Here is a 6,487-nt window from a genome sequence, read left to right on the forward strand (position 1 = left end):
GCTTTCCTCCCACTTTTAAGTTTTGAGATGCACAGACTATGTTTTTCTTATTCAGCTAGTCTGCTTCTTGTGTTACTTGGAGCTGTGTAGTGGGCAATAGTACAGGATTGGGGGCCAGGGACCTTGAGCTCCAGAGCCCCATCTGTTGCTAAATATCTCTGTGACCTGAGCAAGCCAATTTCCAAATCGGGCCTCCAGACCCTCATCTGTGGACATCATTAAGATTCCTTCTAGAATACAGACTCTGTGATTCTATTATTTTCCTCTTCACCAGAGATGGGGAGGAGTATAAAACCTTGCATGCGAGCTCACCAAAACTCTCCTAAAATAATAAAGCAATTTCCTTTAAAATGGTTGAGAAGAAAAGTCAGGAGGTCTTTGCAGAAAATGATGAAACCCAGTCCCAGCCGAATATTAAGTTAGAGATCTGTCTGCAAGTGGGGTGGGGGCAGGAGGGAGAAAGGAGATGCCAGGGTTGGAGAGAAATTTTAATTGCAATTGTTTGGCCTGCTGATCCTAGGCAAATGACAAGAAGCCCTCAAGCTGCCTCAAACACAGATATTTGAAAGGCAGAGACGGCTGGGGGATGGTGTGGCTTCTCCCTCCCCTCAGAGGCTGTTTGAGGAGCGGTCTGCACTGCTGACAAGCACGGGTTTTGGAGGCCATTGAAAAGTTTTGGGCCTAAATAGGGTAGGCAGCTTGGCTTAAGTGTTGCTAAGGAATACCTGGCAACCGGCAACAATAGGCCTTTTAAAGAATCCAGGGCAAACAGTGACCGTGGTAATGGGGTGGGCTTAAGGGTCTCCTTGCCCGGCTGGGCCCCTCCTCTCCTCACACAGAGGCCTGGGCACTGGGCTATGTTCCGGAAATTCCCTGCACAAAGCCCCATTCAGTGGGAGGAGGGCCAATGCGTGTGCTTTTGGTGGTGGTGGTGGGGGACGGGGGTGGGGAGAGGGCGGGGGAAAGGGTACGGGAGAAGGAGCTTTACTGCCAAAAAAAAAAAAAAAAAAAAAAAAAAAAAAAAAAAAACCCTCTCAAGTCTCTTTCTTCTCGCAAAGACTAAAAGAGGCACAGAAAGTGCTAAGTTTGTAAAAGAGGCTGAAAAGGTTCAGAAAAGTAGCATAAAAGGGGCTAGGGAACGCCCCGTGAATTTTGAACAGAGAGCAGAAAAGGGACCCTAAAAAGCAATTAGTGATGCTGCTTGTAAATGAAGAGGCAGCTTGCTTGGGGTGGGGAGCTGTGGGCTGGAGGTAGAGCCGTTATCCGTGGGGCGGGCGCGGGGATGGAGCAGGTGAGGAGTAGGGGTGAGGTGCGGAGGGATGGAACCGGAAGAAACTGCCGCCCAGTCCTCGCTCTGAACACCCAGTGCGGGCGGCTCCTGCTTGAGGCAGTGCAGCTGCCCCCCACCCCCCTCACAGCTCCGATGGTGTCTCCTGGTTCAGGCAGCGCCAGAAAGGCGGTGGCGGGCACGCGGGTCTGGGGTCTGCCCCCGCCCCGCCCCCCGCCCCTCCGGCCGCTTGGCCCCTCTGGCCCCAGATAACCTTGAAGGAAGCCCAAGCTTCTGAGAGCGGGGACTGAGCTCCTCTGTCCTCGCAGCTGAAGGAACCGCAGGATCCCGGGGAGTTGTGCTTGGCTCGAGCTCCTGGGGAGGCTCAGATGACAGCCCAGGGAGGAAGGCACAGGAGCCAACAAATTAGCGCTCTACAGATCCCACGTGCCTGCACTGCATAACGTCTGTGCTCCAGCACCCTACTCAATGGCTCTAAAGAGAATAATTTTATATTTCTAGCAGAATGTGCACAGTGACAATTATCTGTATTCCTACTGTGTCGCAGCATCAACTGATAATCAAAAGAATTATGTTCTAGTTGAAAGCATATTTAGATAAACAGACACTAAATGGGAGCCAATAATAGATGTACCAAAATGGTCCAGGGGAGGAAGCAGCCATTTAAATATAGAGCCTTTTACTAGAGAAGGTAGGAGGCCTCCAGACCCCAGGGTTCACAGCTCCCTGTCTGTAGCTCTGCTAAGTGACTCTTTCTGGCTGTCCCTGGGGCTCTGATCAGAGTACTAACCTAAAGTGCTCCTTCTCTCCTAATCTTCTACCTTCCTTCTTTCCTTCCATCCTTCCTTCAAGGTTCAGCCTGGGGCTGTTGGGCTCCTGTATGGGGCAGGGAAGGAGGGTGTCAGCTCTCCCTAGGAAAGTCAAGCTGTTCTTTCCATAAGAAAGGAGAATGGGTTGCTGAAAAGGCAAAATAATGGAGGTCCACTACATACTTATTCAAAGTTACTCTGTATGTCAAGCGCTGTCCTAGGTCCTGGGAATTCAAAGATTCTCTGTCCTCAAACATCTTCTAATTTTGCAAGGGAGAGATTCCCAGACCAAGTGACAGGTGGATGGGCATGATGTACAATATACGATGGGAGTACCAGAGAAGGGCTCTGACAGTGTGAGGAAGGAAGACTTCTAGAGGAGGTGCCTGTGACCTGAAGGATGAATAGCAGAGAAAATTCTTCTAGACCAAGACCTAGAGGAGAATACTACAAAGGTATGGAAGCAGGAGAAGGCTTGGTGTGTTCAGGGTCTTGCAAGTCCTTTAGCAAGAATGGCCTCAGGGTACGGAAGTCAGAGAAACAGAGCTGGGCTGGGAGGCATCCAAGTCATCAGTGATGGCAACATAAAGGGCTTTGTCTATATGTCTGCTCTTGAGGATGGCAGGATGGGAAGGAACCTCATTGCTTCTGGCTTCAGTTTCCCTGGGGGAGCCCTCTACCAGCATTACACTCCAGGTTTCTCTGCTTCTCACTCAGTCCTGCTCAGAAGCAGGGAGTTCAGCTCAATTTCTCCTCTATCCTGTATACAGCAACCCTTATGATTGGCCACAGTATGAAAGGAGTCTCTCCATAAAGGGCGATGACATTCGTGGAAGTCCTCCTGTAGGAGATCTAGTTTAGTAATATAGTATTAGGAAGCTATCACTTCCCCCAGGCCTAAGTCTGGTTCTTTGACTCTATTTTCATTTTAAAAAGTTGTTATTTTTATCTCTGTTTTTGGTTCCTTTCAACTGAGTAGAGAACAGGGTACTATTTCTTAACCCCTCTAAATGTCAAGACAAACTAAAGAGGTTAGAGTCTTACCTGGAGGAAGGGGATCGTGAGCAGTGGGATGACATGATAAGGTTTTTATATTACAAAGATCATTTTGGGGTTGGAGGGAGGATGGATTGAAGAAAGTAGGGAGGGTTAACAGAAAAGAAATAATGAAGATCTTAACTGGGAGAGCAGTGGAGTGGTGGATTTGAGTAGAGAAAAGGGAGAGATATTCTAAAGGTAGTATTAATAGCAGTTGGGAGCAGATTGGACATAAGGGTAAGGAAGAATCAAGGTTTCTAGTAAGTCAGCTGAAGCCTCATTCGCTGTGATAAGGAATGGGTACAAGTACAAGGGGAGGGAGGAGAATGATACTGGTCTCACTTTGTGACATGCTGACCTGAGGACACAGAAAAGTCCATTAGGCGGTTAAATATGCAGATCCAGAGCTCTCAGGAAGATAACCTGGCAGGATTTATAAATGCACATAAAAATAACTGTTGACTCATAGGAATAAAAGAAATCAACCAGAGAGGGCACAGATGAGTCAAAGAGAAGTGTGTGGATACAAACCAACATTTAAGTCAAGTTCAACAAAAACATATTGAGTCCTTACTGGGAACCAGGGGAACTATTATATTATACTTTCTTTTATTGGCATTTGATATTACTTGAGCATCTAGATTATCATATAATGTACCTTCACCAGTGCCCCAAAAAGAATCTCCTTTTTTGTTTGCTTATTTGTTGACTAAGAACTCAAGCTGTATGCAAAGCATCCACTGCTGTGTCCATCCATCTATATATCTTACATATATACAACATATATGAAAGCTAACATTTATTGAACATTATGATGCATTAGATGCTTTGCTAAAGTCTTTATATACATGTATACAAACAAGTACTCTCATTTTATTTTACAAATGAGGAAACTGAGGCTCAGAGGAGTCTTGGATTCTACACTTTGAAATCTGGCCTAACCAATTGCACGGCCTATGCCTTGAACCACGGGCTGCATGGATTATCTTTATCAAGGAAGATGCAACAGGAGTTGAGGTCTTTAGGGGCTTACCATCTGGCTGTAGAGATAAAACATGTCCTTACAATGATGGAAAATAACCATAAAGTACAAAGGAAGCAAGAGCATAGTATATTGGTAAATTAGCAGGAAGACTGAGGAAGGTTAACCATAGACATGAAGCCAGACAGTGTTAAGTTTGGATCCCATCACTTATTTATTATACAATGTTAATTTATTATACAATGCTATGAAATTCAGCTTTCCTCACATAATCTGAGTGGGTAATACCTTCTTCACAGACATACTTCTGCCCTCCACCCTATGGAAAGCCATGTTACAGTAATCCCAAGGACCAAGATTTCTTTTCCCTCTAACTTTAACAGAAAAAAAAAAACAGAAATATTTTTTCCTCTAACTTTGACAGTAAAAACAAAAAACACCTCAAACAAAAAACAAAACAAAACCCAAAACATAAACCAAACTCTAGCATGTGCTGCAAATAGAGAGAGCATCAAGAATATAGAACTACATTTATTTGTTCAAGTATTCACGATAAAAAGAAACAACATAATTGTGAAAAGGCTCTTGTTTATAAATATTAGAAAGAAAAAATCTAACAAAGAAGATTATATGGCAATATTCAAGTTTTGATAAGAGTTGGATGTTTTTCTTTTCAAGAAAAACATAATTAAGACTAAGAAGATTAGGTATTTTAGTTCCTGCTTAATGGGGTTTTTCCCTGTTTGTATTTATTATTATTTTGTAGTTGTACATTATTGTAATGTAAAACTATCTGCCAAAATAAGAAAGACAATTTGCTCCATTAATTTATCTGATTAGGAGTAAAGTCAATGAAGAGGAGATTAAATTACCTGCCTGTACTCAGAAATCTTTAAAAATCATTCTTTCTTTATTGAAAAATGTCTCATTATTACTTGTAATAAATATAAATAATGAAAAGTATCCATGTTTTTAATAACTATTTTCAGGACCACAGACAGCTCAGTATATTTTAGTTCTACCTCCTGCCTGATAGATTTTATTTCATGATCAAAAGTAAAATTACATATGCATTCTATTTATACAACCTTTATTTTCAAATTAACATTTTCACTCTAAAAGAATGAAGCATATTTGGGAACACAAGGTCTTTAGTTAATCTTGTTCACTTTCATTCATTTTTGGTATTCCATTCTCAATTTTAATTATTCACTTGATATTACTTAGCAATGAGTGATAAAATTAATGAAGACTGGATTTTTCTCATTTCCTTCCTTCAAAGTGTTTTTGATACTTTAAAGCAAAACTTCCTCTAACTGAAGGTGAATGTGTGCTTAAATGTGTTGGATGGATGTAGGGAAGAGGGGAGTCTACACAAGGGCAGATTAGGATTATGTTTTCTTTTATGTTTCATGGAGACTAAGGAAGATAGGAAGTATATAAAGGCTTCTTAACTCTCACCTCTGTACTGAAGTTTCTTCACGGGTGCAAAGGGGAGGATGTCCTGGATGGAGAATCAGGATGGGATTAGGAAACGAAGAAAAATGTGACTAGAGTAAGTCAAGAGGCATTAAATCATAACTCTTTCATTTGCTAGTGAAAAAAAAATCCAAAGAAAACAGAAGCTGTTGGTCATATATGGAAAAATAGAAGAATATACAGCTTCAGGAATAGTTGTATTCAGGTGCTCAAATCACATATTATCAGAACTCTTTTTGTCCCCATCTTCTTAGTTGGCTTTTCTCTCCATTGGCTAGACCCTCCAGAAGGTCATCCCCTCATGCTAGCAAGGTGGCCACTACTAGCTCTAGTCCTACATCCTATAAGCTCCTGATAAGGATTTCAGCAAAAATCCTGGCCTACTTTCACTAACCAATCCCTGTGGACACCCTAAGTGACTGGGCTAACTCCTGGAGCTGTGGATTGAATAAGAGCCAGACTGAGAGAGGTAGAGGAGAAGTTTCCCAAAAGAACCACAGGAGAGGAATGGAGGATAGACAAGCCAAAACATCAGACACCCTGTATTATTTTTCTAAAGCTGCTGTAACAAAGCCCTGCAAACTGGGTGCTTAGCCAAAAGAAAATTATTATCTCCATTCTGGAGACTAGAAGTCTGAAATCGAGGTGTCAGTTTATTCCGAGGGCTGTTAGAAAAGAACCCGTTTCAGGCCTTTCTCCTTGACTTGTAGATGACCATATTCATGTTTACCTGGCATTCTCCCTATATTTGTGTTTGTCCAAATTTCTTCTTCTTATAAGGACACCATAATGGGTTACTGCACATTCTAATGATTTCATTTTAACCCAGTTACCTCAGTAAACACCCTTTCCAAATACAAGTCACATTCTTAGGTACTGGGAGCTAGGACT

The sequence above is a fragment of the Canis lupus genome, chromosome 15, assembly GCF_003254725.2.
Source record: "Canis lupus dingo isolate Sandy chromosome 15, ASM325472v2, whole genome shotgun sequence".
In the NCBI taxonomy this organism is placed as follows: domain Eukaryota; kingdom Metazoa; phylum Chordata; class Mammalia; order Carnivora; family Canidae; genus Canis; species Canis lupus.